Source organism: Elaeis guineensis, chromosome 12, assembly GCF_000442705.2.
Source record: "Elaeis guineensis isolate ETL-2024a chromosome 12, EG11, whole genome shotgun sequence".
Taxonomy (NCBI): domain Eukaryota; kingdom Viridiplantae; phylum Streptophyta; class Magnoliopsida; order Arecales; family Arecaceae; genus Elaeis; species Elaeis guineensis.
Genome location: NC_026004.2, coordinates 44,118,192 through 44,143,135, shown reverse-complemented (window position 1 = coordinate 44,143,135; position 24,944 = coordinate 44,118,192).

The window sequence follows — 24,944 nt, the reverse complement described above, 5'->3', positions numbered from 1 at the left end:
TTTGGGTCTACTAATGAATCCCTTTGTCAAGACTTTGCTAAGCTTATGCAGGGGGAGTTCGAGATGAGCATGATGGGAGAACTCACCTTCTTCCTCGGACTCCAGATCAAACAATCAAAAGAGGGAATCTCCATCACCCAAAGCAAGTACACCAAGGAACTACTCAAAAGATTTGGAATGGAGAACTCCAAACCCATTGGCACACCAATGAGTCCCTCATGTAAGCTTGACAAGGACGATGAAGGTAAATGTGTAGACTTAAAATACTATAGAGGTATGATTGGATCATTATTATATTTAACTGCAAGTAGGCCTGATATCATGTTTAGTGTTTGTTTATGTGCTAGATATCAATCTAATCCTAAAGAATCTCATTTGAATGCTGTTAAAAGAATCCTTAGATACTTAAATGGTACTCAAACTTTAGGGTTATGGTACTCTAAGGACTCACAAATAGATTTATTAGGATATTCTGATGCTGACTTTGCTGGATGTAAACTAGATAGAAAAAGCACAAGTAGAACTTGTCAATTTCTTGGAGTTAACCTAATCTCATGGTTTAGCAAGAAACAAAATTCGGTAGCACTGTCTACGGCTGAGGCCGAATACATTGCAGCCGGAAGTTGTTGTGCTCAAATCTTGTGGATTAAGCAACAACTCGAAGACTTTGGAATTAAACTTAATGAAACACCAATAAGATGTGACAACACAAGTGCCATAAATCTATCTAAAAATCTTATTCAACACTCAAGATCCAAACATATTGAAATAAGACACCACTTCATAAGAGAACATGTTCAAAACAAAAATATAATTCTTGAATATGTTTGCACCGAAAATCAATTAGCTGATATCTTTACAAAGGCCCTTAGTGAGGATAGATTCTGTGAAATTAGGAGAAATCTAGGAATTCTTGATCCATTTGCCTGAATTAATTTTCAAATTCCAATGATTTATGGTCAAAATTTCCTAAGAGCTCAATCTCCAACACCTTTCTTGGTCCCAAAAGCTCAAGTTTTTCATTCTAAAAACTCATCTTAGAGCTAAACTCCTTCTTCCCAAATTTCAAATTTTTTTGGAATTTATTCACATTTTTCCTGATTTTCTGAACTTCATGAGTCGACCCCCATGAGTCGACTCAATGGCAAACTTGTAATTCCCAGCAACTTCCAACGGGCTGAAGGGTTTATATGTTGAATTACTGTTCGTGAGCCGACCCTCACGATCGTCTTCCTCCTTCCGAAATCCATTCTCCCTTCTCCCATTTGCTCCATTTCCAAGGCTTAAGCTTGTGGAACTCCTCCCGCCTCCTCTCCACCGCAAATCGCCACTCAGGGAAAGGTTCTTTTGTGACCTCTTCCCTTGTTCTTCACGGTTGGAGCGTGCCCTAGCACTCCGCCGTCCCTCTCAAATCCACTCTTTCTCTCCTCCAAAACCTCAAATCACTCTCTTGTGATCCTTCCTCCACTCTTTCACTTGCTCCTCAAGTCTCCTCGCCTGCTATTGAAGAGGTTATGGCACCAAAAATGAAACTTCCCCAAAGGAGAAAGTCTGTCCGGGAACTTGAAGAAAGTGTCAGAAGGAAAAGGCAAGCGGCACAGTCCTCCTCTGCTCCCGTTCCAGCTTCAGTTCAAGGTCCTTCACAGTCTTCTCAAACCCCCAGTAAGAACCCTCTCTCAGATAGAAAAGTAGAAACCGGGAAAAACATTGACTTCCGGTTCTTTGAAAGTGAGGGATTTTCTTTAGCAAGTAAGATCAAAAATCAGGGATGGAGCTTTTACTGTTCACTCAAAGAAGTCACTTTTGTTGACCTTGTTAGGGAGTTTTATCAGAATCTTATTTATGAAAATGGGTCAGTAACTTCAACTGTGAAAGGGATTGATATCTGTCTGGATCCTGTCATTTTAGGGGAGATTTTACACTTACCTAGTGAAGGTTATGCATACATGGAACTCCCCGTGAAAGAAGAAGGTATAAGTGTTATACTTGGAGGAACCTACCAAGGGAATTTGAATAAACTTGAGGCCAAGATTTTACCTATAGAAATGAGAATCTTACATCAAATGGTCACAAAACTTTTCTTCCCTAGGAGTGGTAGGCACGATCTTCTGTCAGGCAGGGACATATGCATTATGTTTCACATTATCACAGAAACCCCCCTAAACCTCCCAGCACTTATGATAGAGGCCATGAGAGAGACTCTGAACAGATCTAAGGCACATTTGCCTTATGGTATGGCCCTGACTAGAGTTTTCAGGAGGTTTGGAGTTAGTTGTGAGGGGGAGGCTCCCACCAAACTGTCTCATGTTGATACCTTCAACCTACACACCTTGCATCGAATGGGGTTCACAAAAAGTGGTGGTGGTTGGATCAGGGGAGCTGAGGAAAGAACAGAAGAGAGAGCAGAAGAAAGAGCTGAGGATACAGCAGGAGTCAGAGCTGAAGAAGAAGAAGGTCCATCATCTCCAGTTCATGACTTCAGGGCAGCTTCACCAGATATACAGTTCTTTTCGGATCCAGAGGCTGGCCCTTCTGAGTTTACCAGGATACCCACACCTGTGCATCAGCCAGAGAGCAGAGCACCTCCGCCAGAGTTCACACTATTCGATTATCAGATTGAGCGGATTGCACAGCGTATGGTCTCTTTGATGTCGAGTCAGATGAGCAGTACTTCATTTGTACTAGGGGCTACTTCTACTGATCAGACTTTGACTCCCACATCTCCACAGTATATCAGATGATGGCAGATCAGTCCATGAGGATTCAGCAGCTTGAGGACACTGTACTGAGACTGACTGGCAGAGTTCTCGAGTTACAGGGGCAGGTCTTCGATTTGGCACACCCTCAGCCTCAGGAGTCTACGATTGAGGTCACTGATCTCACTGCAGAGGCCGGCAGACTCAGAGGAGCTCTTGAGGGCGGTTATGAGTTACTGAGGAAGGAGATCAGAGGATCAAGTGAGCAAGCTACTACTCAGTTCACTGCACTTCTCCAGGCTATCTCCAGGGCACTGACTGTACTTGACTCCATCAGACTTACCCTTTCAGTTCAGTCCCTAGCTTCTCAGCGTTCTCAGCCACCCAGTTCCTCCCGTTCGCCTGCTCGTGCCAGTTCTTCCTCTCGTGCCAGAGGCAGACGGGGTCGAGGATGCATCTCTGATTCAGATCCATCTGCTCCTCATCACATTTCTGATGATTCTGATCATTGATCATTTCTAGATCCTAGGTGTTAGTGTTTTGTCCTTTCTAGGATCTGTATGTTTGGGGCCATGTATTGACATGAGCTAGTTGACTTTGTATGATACTTTTTATGTTACAATCTATGTACTGAAACAATTATGGCTTTACCTTTGGAATGATGATTATCTTACTTTGGTTATATATTCTCTTTTGTGAAATATTGTCTTCTCTTTATGGTATTATCATTTTATGATTGCTGTTAATAGTTGCTTCATTAAGGGGGAGCAAACCCTACAAGAGGAGAAATTAAAGAATGCTTCAGAAAAAGGACTTAACCTTGTTTGATGATGTCAAAAAGGGGGAGAAATTAAACACAAAGAAATCCATCAAAAGCAAACACTACAAATTATGAGAAATTAATACATTGACAATTTTAAGTACAAATGCTAAATATACTGCAAATAAGTACCTTTTAAAATTACTCATACTCTGATTTGCTGTAAACCGTTGAATATGCTTTGATAGGCTTTCAAATTCTAAACCCACTCTGATATATTGAATACATTGCTCTAATACTTTGACAATTTTTTTTTACTACTCTGATACATTACTCAATTTTACTCTGATACATTGAAAAACTGTTTTTATTACTCTGATACTTTGCAAAATTTTTCTCTGATACTTTGTAAAATTGTTTTCCCTACACTGATACATTGCAGGATTTTCATTTCTCTTGCTCTGATACATCTTAAACTTAAATGATCTAATACTCTTTCCAAATCAACTATTCAATATGCTTTGGCACACATGACTAGTTTTGAGAATTGAGAAAATTTTTCAAAATACAGTTTGCTCTGATAATAAAATCAAATTTTCTGCTCTAACACCAAAACAATAATCCAATGAGCATATCTTTCAATCTTTAAGCAAATGGACAAACTATTTATGCATATAACCATTTGTTTCACATGCCAAAAGAATCATACTCTTTTCAAGCATATGCACCTAAAATGCAATCTTTTGAAATTCATGATTCATATAAATGCTTTTGTTCAAATATTTTGCCATCATCAAAAAGGGGGAGATTGTTGCTCCTAGATTGATTTTGATGACTACAAAACAGTTTGAAGGAATACAAATATTTTTTATTTGAAAAAGACCTTATGCTCTACAGGGGCAAAATCATAATTTCATCAAAACTCTGATTTGATAGCATCATCGTGTAGAACAAATGATATGTAATCTATTGGTGAAAGTTTCATGATTTTTGGACTTATATTTTTGGAGTTATGAAGGTTTGAAGTTCATGAGTCGACTCATGAGTCAACTCATGAAACTATGAGCTGATTGGCACGCAAAGATTAGCCATGGCACGCTGGTTTTCTGGCTTGGCACGACCTGTGAGTCGACTCATGAGTTGACCCACAAGGCATGAGTCGACTCATGAGTCGACCTCTGCTGTTTTGGGCCAAGAAAATCCAGAAACCCAATCTCTGGACTTTGCAACAGAGGTCGACTCATGAGTCGACCCCTGAGGCATGAGTCGACTCATGAGTCGACTCATATGACGGGATTTGCCTGTAACGGCTAGTTTTTGGCCAGATTTGGTTGCTTTTTAATGCTGCTTTTTGTGCTCTAACGGCTCTTTTTTCTGCCTAGTTTGTTTTCCTTTGTCTCTTAAGGCTATAAAAGGTTTCAAAAGGTGGAAAACAAAGGAGAGTGATCCAAATATCCAAGAGGCAATCAAGTGATTTGAAAAGAGAAAAGCAAGAGCATTCAAGAGGATATTCAAGTACATTCAAGAGAAGGTTTTTCAAGCCAACTACTCAACATCATTCAAGAGCTCATTTAAAGCCTTCAAGAAGCCATCAATCAAGCTCACCAACTCCTCAAGCATTTACTTCATCTCTCATCCACTTTGAGGAAATCCAAGAGGGGCTTCTTCATTTGAGTAAAGCGTATTTATTGTTATATTCGCTCACTTAAGGAGCTATTCTTGTACTTATTTGTGCTCTAAACTGATTTTATCTTGTGAGTAATTGTTTTTGTTTTGGAGGGTTTCCAAAACAAGGAAAGGTTGATCCGAACCTGAAATCGGAGTGTATTGGGTCGGCTTGTACCCGGAAAATAAGTGGACTAGCTTGGGATAGCTAGTGTCGGAGTTTTCGACGGTTGTATTCGGGTTGAATACAAAGTATAGTGGATTGGAATTCCCAAGTAGGAGCTTGGGGAGTGGATGTAGGTGCAAGGTTGGCACCGAACTACTATAAATCATTGTGTTTGTGGCATGCTTTATTGTTTCTCTTTAATTCTCCATTATATCCTTGCATTCTTGTTTTAAGTAATTAATCTCAAACTAAAGTCTCTCTCCTCATTCATCAAGCTTTTGATATATAATTTTTACAAGTAATTAGTTAAGCCTAAAATTTTTAAAACCCAATTCACCCCCCCTCTTGGGTTGCATAGCTGGGCAACAGAGTCCTTCTATAGATCAAACTTGATTAAAATGGAATACCACCTATCAGATAATGTTCTACTTTTAATCAAGTTTTTATGGATAATTTTTTGGAATTTTTCCAGACTTGTTTGGAGGTGTATCAGATGCCAAAAATACCTATGCATGTGCGCACACACTGTGATCAGCCATCGTGTGAAAGGGATGCAAGAACACTTCTTTTTGAGGGATTTTTTCCCTGCTTATCAGGTGTTCTAGAATTAGAATCAAGTCCTCTTGCAATGTGGCAAGTTGTGGATTTTTCTGATTTGAGAAGGGATGTGAAAACATCCCTTCTTTGGTCATGCGCGCGAGTGAAGGTGCTGATCAGTGTATCATTGATAAGAGTCTTTCTGCTTAAAGGAACTCTTATCTCTGATATTCAGATCAGATAAAACTTTTGAGTGAGGTATGTCTTTCCATTTTGGTGCCCCTCTGATAGCTATAAAAGAGCCTAGATACTAGGTGTCCGATGCAATTCAGAAACCTTTCCAATTTCTCTTCATTTCTCTCCCTTCTTTCTTATAACTCATCTTAGTTTGAGGACAAAGTTTTGGGATTTAAGACAAAACCTTATCTGGTCCAAAAAAAGATTGAAAAGGTCATAAAAAAAAGAGAATCAGGAGTTCAAAGGAAGATCTAAGAGGGTCGAGTCAAGTTCTTGGAGAAACCTGACCGATACAGGGCTAGTCGAGTTCTAAGAGCTAGAACTCTGGAAGCAAGGTGAAGGAGGAGCACTGTCTTTGATCCAATTTTTATGTGGATCATCATTAGAGAGTAGATACTTGAATATCTCATAAAAATTAGATTAGCACTACAGGTATTCTTCTTATCCAAGATTAATTTAATTATATTTTGATTATTATAGTCAAAGATTTCTGGGCATTAGGATTTCTGATGCATCAGATGATTTTAATGAAAATTTTAAACACCTAACCCTTTTGCTATACCATTAGAACCCAACAAGTCCTATAGAGATGACATTCATCAAAAAGGAAGGACAATAATGATACTCATCTAACATGACACTATTAGCTTAAAAAACAAACTACATAATTCCTAAAGCTAGAACTAGAACAAGGCTTCCATCTCCAATGTTCAAGAACCGCTCGTCTTCTTTAAATTTTCTACTGACTTGCAGTCCCTACAATGAATTACAAATATTAATTAGACTTTCAATATCCAATATCCAAATAGTAGTATCATAAATAGAGAAATTATCAGAAGTTATCATATAAGCACCTTGCGAAGCAACTGATTACTTGTTTCTCTTGTTCTTCAGCCTGTTTGGGTCAAGAAAAGCTATATATGTCAGATAATTTCTTTTCCAATGACTCAGTTTCTTATAAAAGAAGCATTCTATCTAGTTCTTGTCGACTTTTGACTTTTTGCTCTGCTTTAGCTTAGGATCGATAGCACGATTTTTCTGCACCTTCTTCTTTATTTTCCTCTTAGAGGATCGACGACCTGTAGATAAACCTCTCACTACATGCACCGACTCCTAAAGCTGATGATCCTTCTCAAATGTCCACAGTAATCCTAGCAAATCATGATAGTTCACTACAGGCTTGATCATTCTATAATGACTAAAAAAGGATAGGTAGGATGTCGATAGTGAATTAAGGATAGCATCCTTGCCTAACTGTTCATGTAATGAAAAGCCAACTTTGCTTAAGCATTCAATCTGCTCAATCATATACAATATTATTAAAAAACTAGATAGACAGCATGTGTATATTTCAAAATTATTTTAAACATAGCGAAACACAAACGGGTTAAACCTTTTAACCTCACATGCATAAGATCAAATCTAATCTTACCCAAGCCCAGGAGAAAAACAAACGTATAATCTAAAATTTTAAAAAAAGTATGAGATTGAATTTTAATACCTTAGTGCGGATAGATATTCACCACTACCAATGATCACGAATTCATAGATGCTCGAGCCACACACGTGTCCGACCTCTATGGATAACCACCAGGATCAATCTTGAACTAATCTTCTCGTAGTAGATTCTTCTTCTTCAAGTAGAATCTCAGTCTTAGAACTTAGATCAACTCCTTGATCTCGACTGCGAGATCAACTCTTTGATCTACAACCTTCTTCTTCTCCTTATTCTTCACTGTAGATGGACAGCACCTCTACTCTTGGCATGTGAAAAGTGGGACGCCCAATCTTTGGGCATGGAAGAGAAGAGAGAGAGGAGGGGAGGCATGGAGAAGGGAGAGGGAGACTTTTGGTTTCATAAAATTCTATCACCTAGAAATTCGAGAAATCCTCTCTTTATATAAGCTCTATCTTGACTCGTAATAGGAATCTAATTATCTTTAAAAGGTACATTCTTATCTCATAAGAATACTCTACTTTTTAATCTAATTTTTTCAATAAAATCAAATATAATTGGCATATTATCAGCCTCTTTAGGTAGGTACAAGGGGCGTCCCACCTCATATAGGGCAGGTAGTTTGGGGCACCAAGTATTGGTGCCCCTTAGGGATTTCATGACATATGAGAGGGGGCATGGCCCCTCTCTCTCCTCCATGCCAATCCATAAGAAGGGGGTGAGCCACTTTTTCATATCCAGGGGGTTGGCGCCCCCTAGTCTTGTCAAAAAGAGAAGAAGGCACCACCCTTCTTTCCTTCTATTCCACATGCACACTTAGAGATAATTAGGAGATAATGAAAAGATAATGTTAGAATAATTTATGCTAACTCATTGACATAATTCAATCTTCTTGGGCTCACAATTAAGAGCCAAATTAAACCCAAATAGATTTAGGTTAGGTTCAAGGCTATGGACTTGATCAAATCAAAGTTCTGAGAAGAATTAGGTTTAATCATGTGCTAGCATAGTTCTCACAAACCTAATAAGATTTTAATAACCTTAACCCAATTAGAACTTCATAAGCTCAATTGACGAATTTGAGATTAAATCCCTTAATGTGTGACCCCATAGGTTCCATTTTATCTGGTAGTGAAATATATTGTGATCTCTATCATAATATCATCGAAACTCTTTTTGATGGATTGAAATATTTTCAATTCTATCTTTCGAGGGTCATCGATCATCAAGATGATGCTCGATGAGTCTCACAATCCACCAGTGATACCTAGCAGTATGTAGTGGCAACTCAGTAGAATGAAAGAATGAACCCCTAGGTGCAGTTATCATATAATTCAGTCCTTCTATCGTGAGTCTTGACTTAATGGAGATTATGGAGAACTCGTCAGACCCCATCGTCAGTCATATGCTAGATTGGCTCGACTCGAGTTCATTTGTGAATCTCGTGAAAACTCTTTTTCAGTATTCACACTTACTTTGGTCAAAGACTTTTTGAACTCAGTCTCGCAAATTACATAGGACTTTTTCTTTTCTACCAAAGTCGATAGATTTCTTCTAGGTGTATCCTACTCCAAACAGCGAACCTGAACCTATTGAAGTGAACATACACAGCAAGGACTCAAATGGCTAGGGATCAAGAAAATGTACAGTCAAACTTAATAGCCTCACTATGAATAGCCAAAGACCCCATAGGTCAAAGGATCACTCACACAACTGCAGTATTGAGAAGATCACTGATGAGTGAGTAGACATCCATGTGGTTCTCATATTGGTCATGCTCAGTACAAGTTGCTCTCTAACAACCACACACACCCTCATCTTAGTGTCCTTACACTGCAGATCAAAGACTCATCTGTCCACAAAGGAGGTGAATCGTGCATCGATCTCAAATGGATTGATCACTATCCTCTGTGATGATCTTTTGATCGAGAGTATTTAAAAATTAATCACTAATTAATATATGTCTCAAATTTTTAATACTTTAAGAATATACAAAAATTATTTTTGTTAATTTTTAAGATAAATAATAGATACATAAACATAATTAGAATGAAAAAATCTTTATTGATAATAAAAATATTACAAGCATAAATTTAAGCCATGAAATTACATAATGTGTCAGTCAATAATTGGCTTCTAGGGCACAAATCTAGCAAACTCTCACTTGACCTAAAGCCAATTGGCCATATACCTAAGACCTATCTTCTCAAGATGAGCTTCGATCTTTTACTGGCTGAGAGGCTTGGTCAGTGGATCCACCACGTTCAGTGCAGAGTCGACTCTCTACACCTCGACGAACTTTTTCTCAAGATATTCGCGTATGATGTGAAATCACCGCTTTATGTGCTTGAACTTCTGGTGAGACCAGAGCTGCTTAGTGAGGGCTATGGCGTTATTGTTATCACAATGCAATGCAATAATATCTGATGGTATCACACCCAGCTCCACAACAAACTTCTTGAACCAAAAGACTTCCTTAGTTGCTTCAGAGGCAGTGATGTACTCAGCTTTCATGATCGAATCTGTAATTATCGACTGCTTGAAACTCTTTCAGCTAACCGCACCACCATTGCACAAGAAGATCCTGATGTAGACTTTCTATTATCGACATCAGCCATAAAGTCTGAATCAGTGTATCCCTCAACTTTCAGGTCCGATCCTTCACCAAAGATCAATATCAAATCTTTAGTCCTTCTCAAGTACTTAAAGATATTTTTAACAGTAATCCAGTGTTCTTCATCTGGATTCACCTGATATCTACTCGTGACACTCATGGCAAGCTCTATGTCAGGGCATATATATAATATGGCATACATAAGGCTCCCTATTGTCAAAGGTTAAGGGATCTTGCTCATGCGCTAGATCTCCTCAGGTGTGTCGGGACACATCTTCTTGGAGAGATGAATGCCATGTCTAAGAGGTAAAAGATCCTTCTTGAAGTTTTTCATGCTGAACCTCTTCAACACCTCCTCAATGTACATTTGCTGTGAGAGTCCTATCATTCTCTTAGATCTATCTCTATAGATCTTTATATCAAGAATGTAGGAAGCTTCTCCTATGTCTTTCATGGTAAATGAAAGAAGAGTGCTCTATAAGCCAATCACAGGTGTTGCGATGGGACTTTCTTTGTAATTTTCTAACTCATGTAATGATATTTATGAGGCATTGATTCATCATTTTAGCTCCATTTTATTATGTCTAAGATAATGATAAACTCCAAAGATTAAGACAATGATTTTAGGAGACATGAATGGGTCATGCTGGTGGACCTAAAATCCTAATCTTAAATATTCTTGATTGGAGGAACATTGAGTTGAAGATCAATGTTCCGAATAGACTGGCACATCCTGTGCATGCTCGATGGAGAGGATGTCAGATCTCACGAGCCACTTGTGTTTTGGATACTAATACAAGGATATGGGTGCTCATTTGGAAAATAAGTCCATTGAATTGAATCGATGAAAAAGAACATCTTATGGAAACCTTACTTGCATGTCAAAGATGGTTCTCTAAGTAGGAGTTGTGCAAGTGATCCTTAGACCTGAGACTACTATAGAATCTTGTGCACATGAACCCATATTTTGGTTCATACCCAGGCATAGCACTAAGACATGTACGGGATGCTCTAGATATGGTGGAGTGTGTATGAAGATTGTGAGTTGGTCAACATAGAATCGATCACTCCTAGTAAGAGAAGATTGCATCCTATGTATTCTTAATCCTAGATGACATGAAAAAAATCTTTTGGCCAAAAGCAGTAAGGAGATTAGAAAAAATTTCTAATGCTTCGTTATTGGAGTCATCATTGGTTAATTGAGAATCGATATAAATATGTATTTGAGTTTGACATGATTCCATACACATGAACATATTCAGGGTGCAGGGATGATTGAAGGATTGAATTACACGGTAACTTGCCACTAAAGGGTATATTTGATATTTTTATCAAATTTTACATCTTCTAAATAGTCATGATACATTTCTAGATGTTAATCTTGACTTGTAAATTTTATCAAAGTAAAGAGTTTAATTCGATCGTCAATTGAAAGGATTCTAATTGTTGAACTCGGATTAGCTCGATTGGACCTAAATCGATTAGATTGAAATCTAATCAAATTTGATCAATTTGTATCCAGACCTACTACTAGCTAGATGTGGAATCCAATGAGTCACACACATATAGAAATTGGATAAGGATCCTTTTGAAAAAGATTGATTGAAATTTTGAATTCAATCAGGATTTCGATAAGCATGCTAGCATGCGTGAAAACCCTAGCTCTTTTGGAGATCAATTTGATCTCATTTTTTGTTAATTAGCTATCTCAATTTGGTGGGTATTTGGGTTAGGTCATGCCACCTAGAAGCAACCCAAATTGGGGCATCAAATTCCAAATTAACATCAATTATCAAGAATCCAAGTAATGAAGGACTCTTGGCATAAAACAGGTTTTGCGTGCAAGTGTTGGCATGGGCAGGAGTCCTTCTGGCATGGTATTAAGATGCATGTGGCAATCCATATCACCCTCCATCCTTTGGTGCACATGTCAAAGCATGAGATGGATTATTTTTCTAGAATTTTTGGGATGGAGAAAAATTGAAAATGAGAAGGGTCTCTCGCATGCACACGCCGAAGCATTGCATCTCTCCATGCTTTGGAGAGTTCTTCTCCTAATCAATTGCTTTTAAGTTAGAACAATTTTTTTTAATAATGTTACACATTTAATAAGATATTTTTGGTGATTTTTTTGAAATTTTTTTAGACTTATCAGATGGCCAAATGGATGCTGAAAACTTCCTCGTGTGCATGCATGTGTGGTGATCAGCACTCGCATGAAGAGGTGTGAGAATCACTTCTTTTCATAGATTTTTTTATCTCCTTATTAGGTGACCTGAGATAAATATTGAATATCCTATTCACATGAATTTTTGAGAATTTTTTTTTATTTGAGAAGGGATGCAAAAATATCCCTTCTCTGATCACGCGTGTAGATGAGGGTGCTGATCGACGTATCATTGATAAGAGTCCTTCTGCTTGAAGGAACTCTTGTCTCTGATAATCAGATCAAATATTCCACTTGAATGAGTCATATCCCTCTCTTTTAGCATCCCTCTGGTGGCTATAAAAATGCCTAGGTACTAGGTGTCTGAGGGATTCAGATCGAGTTTTCAATTTTGTCTCCATTGCTCTCCTTTCTTTCTTACAACCTATCTTAGTTTTAGGACAAGGCTTTGAGATTTAAGACAAAGCCTTATCTAGTCTAAATAAGGGTTGTGAGGGTCCCAAAGAAAGAGAATCAAAAGTCTAGAAGAGGTTCTGAGAAGGTGGAGTCAGGTTCTTGGAGAAACCTGATCAGTATAGGGCTATCGAGTTCTAGGGGCTAGAACTCTTGAAGCAAGGTGAAGAAGGAGCACTGTCTTTGGTTTAATTTTTGTGTGGATCACTATTGAAGGGTGGATACTTGGATGTCTTATAAAAATTAAAATTAGTGCTATAGATATGCTTCTTATCCAAGTTTAATTTATAGTACTTTGATTATTATAGTCAAGAGTTTTTAGGCATTAGGGTTTTCGATGCATCGGGTGTTTCAAATAAAAAATTTTAAACACCTAGTCCTTCCACTGTGCCATCAAAATTCAGTAGTGATATCAGAGCCTATCTTGATTTATATAATTAAAAGTTAAATTATTATCTTGATTGTGATCAAGCATAGATTTTTGGTTTGGTTCAAGTTGGGTCAAGGATTGAATCCAATTGAACATCCAAACCCTAGCATGTCTTAGAGATATGTTTTAGTTAAATGCATAATGTATGTATAGAATTTCTCTTAGTAGCTTAGCACTCAAGTTGGGGTTTACCACCAGATTGTCCAGTCATAAGAGCAAGTAGGGTTCATAGACCCTCTCTTTCCATTCCATGGGGCACTCTTATGGCGTGTAGGGGTGCCACTATGATATCCTAAGAAGAAGAATCACGAAAAGAGTACTTTGTATTCATGCATGTTATTAGAACTTCAAACATATGTGATATGCTTGAGATGCTTAACTATAATCATGTTGTATGATTATGATTTCATATTTTAAAGATATAAATAGATGCTATGATTAGTTGTTATGATTGTTAAGATATAACTATAATAGTGCATCATTATGATTGATTGAATTAGGATGTGCTTGAGATCATTAAAGTCTTCATAAAAATCATATTAAGTCATAGTGTTATGAGCCAGTAGCTGATCTATTTTTTGAATCGATTAATCATTTGATGTCTAAGGAGTGTTTCAAGTGCGATGGTTATTTAATTGGTTCTGTTGCTGGCCTGACCAATTTTATTGGTGTCAAAGAAAAGTAACTAAGGGACCCCCACCAACCTTAATACTTTCCTGATTAATTGGATTAGTTCAAATCTTGAATAAAGATAGCTTAGTATTTTGAACACTACATATGCCTTCCTTCATGCCTAGTCAATACCTTGCAAAAACCATAGTAGGTTTATTGTGATATCCATAAGACTTGATATGAAAATTGATGTGGGTTTGTCTTAGTGCATATTATATGCTTTATAGCATATTTAGATTTGTTGCTTTATTGTGATATCCACAAGGGCAGCATTTTTTCAAATATAGCTGTATGGAAATGAAGGGTCTAACTTAACTACAAAATATTATAGTTTATTGTGATATCCACGAGGTTATGTGTTGGATATATGCCCTAGAAGTCAATCTTGGCTGACGCATATCATATTTCTAGGATATAATTTTATACTTATTGGGTATTTATATTACCATTCATATTTATGTGTTATAAATCATCCAAGAGATTAACAAGATGATGACACATATTCTCAAAGAATTGAGAATTTGAGATATGTGTCATTGATGGTTGATTCCTAAATTACTCCTAGTTATAGGATCATCATCAAGATGGTGATTGATCTAGATAGATCAGTGCATAGATCACTTTCATCGGACAGATGGGTCTCAAGTTTGCGATGTAAAGTAATATGGTCAAGATGCTGTCATTAGGATACTGTGATTATCAATCAAATTCTGACTTCAATAAAAATTAAAAATAAGTAGAAAGTAGTGAGTCAGATCGAATCTACAAAGAAAGTAGGATTTTGATTTGAAATCTTTGATTTTGTAAAAAGAAAATAAAATTTTGGAGAAAGTAATTTAAGTCAGAAAATAAAAATTAAAAGTGTGAAAAATAAATTGGGTACTAAGATCTACTAACTAGATCCTAGCATCTACTTACAATAAAAATAAATAATAGAAATTTAAAAAGTATAAAATAAATTAGTACTAAGATTTACTAACTAGATCCTAGCATCTACTTGGAAAAAAATAAAAGACAGGACTTTAAAATGCAAGAAAATAAATTTTGTATTAATTAAAATTAAAATTCAAGTATAAGAAACTTAAAAAGAAGAATAAAATAGAAAATAAAACTATAATAAGGATTTGAAGTTGATCAGCCTAGCCTCATCGGAAAGATGGTTGATGACCTCTCCGTCTTTCGTCGTACTCTGTAGAGTGAACCGACTTTTCTCCTTCTTCTCCTTGGGTCCCTAAAGTTATTTTATTTTTTTTTATTTTTTTTTCTTTACTTTCTATTGATTTTTTCTACTCTCAAGATTTATTCTCAAACCTTCTATTTATAGATAAATTTTTCATAGTTTTTTGATAAGAAAAGGAGTCCCAAAACCCTTAGAAATGTATTAACACTTAGAAATTTTTCTGACCGTCGGATGGAGCTTGGACCACCCAGATCTGATCAAAATCCATAGTTTTAATCCTTCTCTCATTTAGATTCATTCTCAGCCATCCGATCTGGGTTTTGATGAAGTTCTGGCCATCGGATTGCACAAAAGATCTCCTATTCAAAGTCGGTAACATCCTCAACCGTCCGATTTGGTGATGGATGGATTTTTGACCGTTAGGTCGCACAAAAACTCCTCCTTGTAAACTGACAATGGATGCTGACCGTCGGGTCTGAGTCAGAAAAAATGTCAGCCATTGAATTGCATCCAGAATCCTTCTCTCGTTGTGAGCTACACTTGTGGACCGCGAAACTATTCCCATGGACCGCACCCTAGCACTATAGACTGAGCTGTCGGTCCACCGTGCACCGGAGGCTATGTTCTTTATTTTTTAAGGTATTTTGGCTCTATTTTTACTTCAATTTTTATCTAAAAAATTAAAAAAAATATGCATTAAATTTTTCAAAAATTTTTTATTATTTTGGTACTTAAATTACTCAATTAACTTAACATCTATTTTTCATAATTACATTCTAATTTCATATTTTTTTTCAAAAATCTTTATTTTTGTAAGAAAATCTAATATATTCATGAAATTAGATTTTTTAGAAGATGTTAGCATCATAAATTATCAAAAATATCTTCAATAAATAAAAAAATATACCATTTATCACACCCTCCAACTTGAACTTTGCTCGTCCTCAAGTAAAGAAAGAATTTAGAATTAGTACTATTTAACTTAAAATTTTAAATTTTATCAAATAATTTTTAAAAGGGCCACAGATGTCCCATAGAGCGTAAGTGAGGTATGTTATTGGAGTATTAATACTAGTCAATATGAGAGTTAAACTAACAACACTAAATTTTTTTGAATTTTTTTAAATTATTTCTACATTTATCTCCAAATTATTAACCTTCATATAGATAAGTATATTGTTACTTCTGTCCTTTATTTATTGATTGATTTTTTTTTAACATTGTACTACTATTGAATGTCTTAACCCCTTAAGCTTTCTGTTTGACCCATGTAGTGAGTTTTCAATCAATGACTCTCAAATCAGATAGTTTTAAGGCACTAGGTATAGAATACCCCTCGGATCTACTTGCTCGAATCAAACAGGTTATGAGTTAAAACTAGCTTTACAACAAAGCTTCTTTGCCCTTCATACCTTTTGATGCGAAATTCAATGCTTGCTTAGGTAAAGAGGTCCCGTTACTCGGCATGAAGTATTTGAAATTTTTTTTTAATATATATATATATGAAGAAATGCATAGTTACTCTACACAAATTCATAAAAAATAAATTTTTTTTAATGCTGGTAGAAAATTTTAAAAATACTCAAAAAAAATTATTTAAATTATAAACTTAACTCTTTATTGAGTTTTCTTAATACTTGATCTCTCAATATCTCACAAACTCTCTGATCTATGCATCAATTTTCTTTTAAAAATGCTTGGTTTAACTTGATTCATAAGTATAATCAGATGCTTAAATACTAAATACTAACTTACTTGAAGGCTTTAAAAATTTAAAAATTTTTATTATCCCCCCCAACTTAATCGACATTGTCCTAAATGGAGTAGAAAAAATGAAGGGTGCATGCAAAGAGAAAGAAAAGGAGAGATGTCACCTGATCCAGAAATCTTTTCAAAATTGATTCTCTCTCCAACTTAGCTAAGATTATCTTCAGATCCCTACAAAAGACACTAAGTAAGACTTGATTGATCTAAACAAAATACAAAAGATAGCAAAAAGCATAAAATTGAAAATTAAAAACTGAGTTGCCTCCCAAGAAGTGCTAAGTTTACCGTCTTCAGCCAGACCATGTTGATTCTCTCACCTATCCTATGTCGAATATTAGATTGACAAATTTCAATGGTTTTTAATTGCCAATCTTAAGAAGATGGTCTATAATAAATTTTAATATTTTATTATCAATCTTTAGAAAGTAGTTCACATCTTCATTCTTAATTTTAGAAAGATAGTTCACAAACCCATTCACAGACCTTTATTCATCGAGAGTTTCTCTTATTTGTTTGTTTAAAATGCTCATGAATTGAGTTTTTAAGTTAGAAGTTGAGTTTGAAGTAATGGGTGCTGAAAGGGTGTCAGTTGATTTTAAACATGTATACTCAGATGTGACCAAGGGCAATTTCAGTTCTAGAGGAGGTGATTTTAAAATGAAAGAATCAGCTTCTGGGGTTGAAAGGAATGAAACTTTTGATGAATATATCTTGGATAACTTATCTGCTCTCTTCTCTTTATCACTTAGATCAATATTAATTTTGAACTCAGATTCTTCTATCGGGTTAGTGTTGGGAATAGTGTCCCAAAGCCAATCGTCAGCCTGTTGACGGTTGTGCTCCTTTTGTATTAGTATATGAATTATAAATAAATAAAAATTATTTTGATATTTTTTATCATAAATTATTTCATCTTCTAATGAACTCCTATGTTGTGGTGAAGTCCTTAGGACTATTTAGACTCGACAAAGGAGGATTTGTCGTTTAGTCCTTAAACCTGTTCGTGATCAAATGATACGTTGTTACCAAGGACAACAACATTTATCAAGTATAGATCATTGTGTGCCATATGGGTTGGTTGTCCTCTTAACCAAAGAGTGTGGAGACACTGGTATGGCATACACATGAGATGTAAGGGTACATCTGCACTAAACATGATCGATTCCAGAGCTATTTCTGCTGTCAAGATTTGCTCTGATGGGATATGGGTATAAATATCACTCTGACCTAAGACCACCATAGTGACTTGCAAGCAACTCACTGTACTTAGACACTGGACTACCTGAATTTCTAATTCAATGACGGATGGATGCTGGGTGTAGTCAAGTACTTGACTTGTTGGTATGTGTGTCAAGATGGGATTGACCACTCCAGTTCAGGAGCTGTGTATAGTCATGTTTCAATTTAGCAAAACCTTGGCCAGGATAATCCTAGTGAAGAGTCACAGGACTGTTTGAGTTGAGCATGATTCAGATGATCTAATCAGGGTTGACAGTTTAACCCTGAGTCATCCTAAACACAAGGGTCAAAAGGAATGAATTATACAGTAACCATATTCATGTAGGTTCTGAGTGTTGTGATTGTAACTATTTGACCTATCTAGACATCGGATACCATTACTAGATGGTCACTTCGATTAGTACAGAAATTAGTTCCTATGCTACCGGCTTAGGTTCGAACCTGCAGAGTCACACACATTAGAGGTTCCTATCTGATTCGATGGCTGATGAAGAGTCTTAATACTCGTGGACTATAAGTCCTATGTGTCTGAGACTCTATAATCGAGAATCAGGTTTCTCTGATCATGAGTTCCACACATTTTGGGTACCAGGGTCAAGAGTTCCACTGGTTTGGGACTCTTCGATCAAGGTTTCATATCGATGGACTTTGATACCCGATTGCCCATCAGATTTGGATTCAATATTTATGAGAAGTTTAATTAGTGATTTAATCACTAATTAACTCAATTTGATTGAGTAATTATTTTTGGATCAAGTCCAATTGAATTGGATTCAGTTGGGTTTGACCCGATTAGGTTAAGTGTTGACCTAATCGTCGAAGTGGTTTGATCCCTGATTTGATCAGGGGTTGGGCTTAGTCAATTCCTGATTTGATTAAGATTTTATTGAATGTAATTAAGCCTAATTAAGTTAGATTTAATTTAGTCTAATTGTGCTTAACCTATTTTAATTAGGTTGGCTCAATTAGGTTCAAACCACCTTGACTTTTCTCCCTGCGCCACCTCACTTCTTCAGCATCCATTTGAATTCACGAGAAGCAACTTCTCATGAATTTTCTCCCACACAGAAGGCATCTCACGCCCACTCTTGTATGCCAATTTTTGGATAAACTTGATTTGTTAGCCATTCAAATTCAAAGGGTGTTTGAATTTGAATGGATAACTTATCCCTTGCGCCTTCTTGCTTATCCATCTTGTGCGCCACTTATCATACACGAGAAAGAGTTTCTCATGAAATCTTTTCATGCACAAAGAAGCCATGCCCCTTCTCTTCTCACACCCAGAGTGGATAGGGATGAGTTGATTTGCATTTGAATTCACATTCAATTTGAATTCAAGTGTGCAACCACTTATCTTTATCCTCTCATGCGGATAAGACACGTCTTACACTGTTTTAAAAGAGAAAGAGATGTGGGGCGTGCATAGAATTTTTCTGAGAGAAAGAAGGGGGCATGAGGAAGCTTTCTGTCTGAGGTGAAGGTCCAAAACCTTTCGAAAGAAAAGAAACGAAAAGAAATAAAAGTGGGTGCAGAGTTTTCTTGTGTACCCTAGGGTTTTGGCTTAGGATTCAGGAAGTGAGAACGTGAGCTACCTGGCAAGAAGAAGAAGACAGAACCGAAGAAGAAGGCTGCTGATAAGAAAAAATATTTCTACTGCCAATCAGATGGCCATTGGAAGCGAAACTATCCTCAGTACCTGGCCACCCTGAAGAACAAGAAGGATGGTCCTTCTGGAGGTATGCTCATTTTAGAATCTAACCTTACGGTTTCTTCTGCATCTAGTTAGGTGCTTGACTCTGGTTCTAGTGCTCATTTGTGCACTTCTATGTAGGGTCTTGAGGAGAGCAGGAGGCTGAGAGATGGGGAGATGATCCTACGTGTCGGAAATGGAGCAAGAGTTGCTGCTGTGGCCGTGGAAACCTACCCTCTGCGATTACCATTAGGATTAGATTTATTTCTTAGAGATTGTTATTATGTGCCTGCAGCAAGCAGGAATTTAATTTTTGTTTCATGTTTAGCACTAGAAGGCTATGTGATTAGATTTAATAAGGACCATTGTAACATATTTTATGAAAATAATAAAGTTGCAGATGGTTTTCTAATTAACGGTCTCTATCAGCTACATATTGATGTATCTATATTTAATATCGAGCAAAATATGAATGCCATAGGAAACAAAAGGCCTAGAGATAGTCTAAATGATAGGTATCTGTGGTACCTAAGGCTAGGTCATATAGCGGAAGACAGGTTTAACAAATTAGAGAAATTCGAGCTATTGAGTCCGTTGACTTTCGAGTCATATTCAGTTTGTGAATCATGCCTTCAAGGCAAAATGACCAAGCTTCCTTTCGTGGGACATGGGGAAAGAGCCACAGACCTACTTGCCCTAGTACATACGGATATGTGCGGCCCATTTGATGTGCCGGCTAGATGCAACTATGTCTACTTCATTACCTTTACCGATGATATGTCTAGGTACGGGTATGTATTTCTAATGAAACACAAGTCTGAAGCTTTTGAAAGGTTCAAAGAATTCAGACATGAGGTAGAAAAACAAACAGGAAAGCTCATTAAGGTTCTTCGATCAGATCGAAGAGGTGAATACCTTAGTCGGAAGTTCTTAACTATCTTAAGGACAATGGTATAGTCTCTCAATGGACTTCATCTGGAACGCCTTAACTCAATGGGGTTTCAGAATAGAGAAATCGGACCCTATTAGATATGGTCCGTTCCATGATGAGCTTTACGGACCTCCCTGAATTTCTTTGGAGATATTGTCTCATGATAGCAATTTATGTATTGAATAGGATTCCCTCTAAAATCATTCTTACCACACCGTATGAGATATAGCAAGGTAAGAAGCCAAGTCTGAATCATCTCAGAATTTGGGATTGTCCGGTTCATGTCAAGAGAACAGGCGGACAAGTTAGAGTTCAGATCTTTTAGATCTTGGTTCATAGGATATCCTAAAGAGTCATTAGGATACTATTTTTATATTTCGAAAGACCACAATGTGATTGTGAGTCGAAATACTATTTTTTTTGAAAAATAGTTTATTCAAGATGGTGACATCAGAAGAATAATTAAGCTCAAGGAGAATGTCTTCCAAGAGCAACGAGCTAAAAAACCTGAGGAATCAAATCAATCAAAACCAGTCTTAACACAATCTCTTCTACCTCGTAGATCAACTAGGGTTTTCCATCCTCCTGAAAGGTACTTAGGTACTATACAAGAGGATGTAGAGGAAATGTTCCTCACGGGCAATGGGGTTCATGGTGATGATCCCAAGACCTATGACGAGGCGATATCAGATATCGACTCTGAGAAATGGTTAGAGGCAATGAGTTTAGAAATTGACTCGATGTACTCAAACCAAGTCTGGACCTTGGTAGATCCACCTAAAGGTATTGTACCTATTGGATGTAAATAAATCTTCAAGAGAAAGATAGGTGCAGATGGAAATATGGAGACATTCAAGGCTAGGATCGTAGCAAAAGGTTATAGTCAGTGCGAAGGCATTGACTATCAGGATATCTTTTTATCCGTAGCCATGCTAAAATCCATCCGCATATTGTTTGTTGTTGCAGCCTATTTCGATTATGAAATATGGCAGATGGATGTGAAAACGGCGTTCTTAAATGGATATCTTGAGGAAGATATCTATATGGAACAGCCACTTGATTTCACATCCAGTGATGATGATCACAGGATCTGCAAGCTGCAAAGGTCCATTTATGGACTTAAGCAAGCATCTTAAAGTTGGAATACTCATTTCAATGATGTGATCAAAATGTTTGGTTTCATCAAGAACGAGGAGAAACCATATGTGTTCAAAAAGGTCAGTGGGAGCGCAGTTGTCTTCCTCGTATTGTACGTAGATGACATCCTCCTAATTGGGAATGACATTCCCATATTGACCTCAGTCAAAGTATGGTTGTCTAAAGAGTTCTCTATAAAAGATCTAGGAGAGGCATCCTTTATACTGGGTATTAAGGTCTATAGAGATAGACCAAATAGGATGCTCGGACTTTCACAGAAGATGTACATAGAGGAGATGCTAAAAAGGTTTAGCATGAAAAACTCCAAAAGAGGTTTATTACCTTTTAGACATGGCATTCATCTCTCCAAAAAGATGTGCCCTAGCACACCTGAGGAGATTGAATGCATGAGTAAGATTCCTTATGCTTCGACAATAGGGAGCCTCATGTATGCCATGCTATGTACACGATCTGATATAGCCCATGCTGTGAGTGTCACAAGCAGATATCAGTCGAATCCAGGCGAAGAGCACTGGACTTCTGTGAAATGTATCCTTAAGTACTTGAGAAGGACTAAGGATATGTTTCTAGTCTTTGGGAATGGAAAACTCCAGATTCAAGGACATACAGACTCAGACTTTATGTCTAATATAGATGATCGAAAGTCGACATCTGGGAGTCTGTTCATTTGCAATGGTGGTGCAGTCAGCTAGAAGAGTTCCAAGCAGATGGTGATTACTGATTCCACCATGGAGGCAGAGTACATTGCTGCATCGGAAGCTACGAAGGAGGTATTCTGGTACAAAAAGTTTGCCGCAAAGCTTGGAGTGATGTCATCGGATGCCATACCTCTTTACTGTGATAATAATGGTGCCATAGCCTTAACTAAGGATCCAAGGTCTCACCAGAAGTCCAAGCACATCGAGCGATGATTCTATCTGATCCATGATTACCTCGAAAGGATTATATCGAGGTTAAGAGAATCGACTCCACAGACAATGTGGCAGACCCACTGACAAAGCCATTAGATCAACAGAAGATCAAAGCCCACCTTGAGAAGATGGGACTTAGATATGTAGCCAATTGGCATTAGGTCAAGTAGGAGTTTGTTAGATGTGTGCCCTAGATGCCAGATTGGCTGACACATTCCTGTACAAATCTAAGGGCAAATTTATAATTTTGACTATAAATCAATAAATGGGTTATTGTTCTATCGCATTATGTACATTGTGTCTGTGATACATCCTTTGAGTTAGTAGGAATGTCAATTCATATTTTCAAGAGTTGAAAATTTAAGGCATGAATTTACATAACTAACTCATAAACAGCTCCTGACCATAGGATCATCACGAGGATGGTGATCGATCTGGAAGGTTGGTGTACGATCACTTTTTTAGGGTAGATGTGTCTTGAGTCTATGGTATGGAGACATCAGAGTGAGAGTATAGCTATTCATTGAGAACGAGAGTACTGAGCGTGATCATATCGAGCAGTCATAAAGAAGTCTACCTTCTCGTCGATGACTAGCTCGATGCTGCAGTTGTGTGTCTAGTTCTTTGACTTGAGGTGCATCGATAGTTCATCTTGAGTGTGTTATAGTTTGACTACACCATAACTCGATCTCCTAGTCATTCGAAACTCTGAAGTGCATGTTGGCTGTAGCATATTCATTGTAGGAACTAGGTCGCACCAAGATGGGATCTATCAACCTCGGTAGATGAGAGTAGTCCTATGATGATCAAAAGATCGAGTCCATAAGCCCATGGCCATGGTAGAGTGAAATAATGAAAAAAGAGTTTTCCATTGGAGTTTCACATCGAACTCAGATCGATCGATTGATTCATATGATTGATGTTGGGTTTGACGAGTTCATCTTAATCCTAATTCAGTCGGAACTCATGATAGAGAAACTCAATCACATAGGTAGCTACACCGAGAGGTTTGTCTCCAATTTTGATGGGTTGCCATCACATACTGCTAGGTGTCACTAATGGATTTTGGGAGCAATTAGAATGATATTGATGATCGATCATTGTAATTGTCTGAATCAGAAGAGTTTTGATCCATAGAAAGGAGTTTCGATGATGTCGATGATGAGATCACGACATGTCTCATTACCATATGAAATTGAACCTAACTGGGTCACACAAACAAGGGTTAGGGTTTGGATGTCATCAATTGGGCTAACCCAATTGATTTGAATTAGATCCAATTAGGTTCAAGAAAATCATGCTAGCACTCGATTGGGCCTAACTTTCTCCTCGTGTAATCTTTTCTGTCTCTACTGAGCCAAATATGATTTGACTCATCCAGAGAACCTTGGAAAGATTTTTTTCAGTCTAAATAAAATTTATCCATCTTAGAAAAGGCTTGTCTTAATTCATGAGATGAATTTAAGACAAGCACCTGCTAATTCCTGTCACCTGCCAATTTCATTTTAGGACATCTATCAAATGTTGACATATAGGTCTTAAACTGAAGAGAGCTCATTGAAGGATTTTTATGGAGTATCCACATGCCAAAGCCATATTAAATTGGGTACCATAATCAGATTATGGCATGAGCCCAATTGGATTAAAGTGGCGCCCCAAATGGATAAGGATGAAAGAGTCCTGATTAACATGGACTCTTTGGCGCCACCTTGCTTGTGCTTATCCAAAGTTGGTGCCAATTTTTGGAGAAAAGATGGGGTTCTTATCTGATAGGATCAGATGATATCACTCCATCAATCAGAATTTTTTTAAAATTAATTAAAATTTTTTGATTGATCGAATGATGTGGCACTACGCAGCATCCAGGGTCTATAAAATCCCTATCTGCGCTTAGGGTTTGTAAGTTTCTATTCAATATCCAGCCAAAATAAGAATCCTCTATTCTTCTCTATATCCTCCTTGCTCTCCTCTTTCCCCTCTTCACGTCCAAAGAGTTGGACATCCATCTGGCAAAGGTCCAAGGTGTGGTGACGCCTGGAACAGAAGGCTACAGGACATCTTCGACAGGCTGCTGCTCCAACTTCAGAAGGAGTTTTGAAGTACTTTCAGATCAGATAGAGATCTAATTTTTGGAGCATAGATTTGCAAGGAGAAGATGTTCTAGGTCCTACCTGAGTGGATATCAATAGAGGCCAGATGCTTGCGTGGCTACATC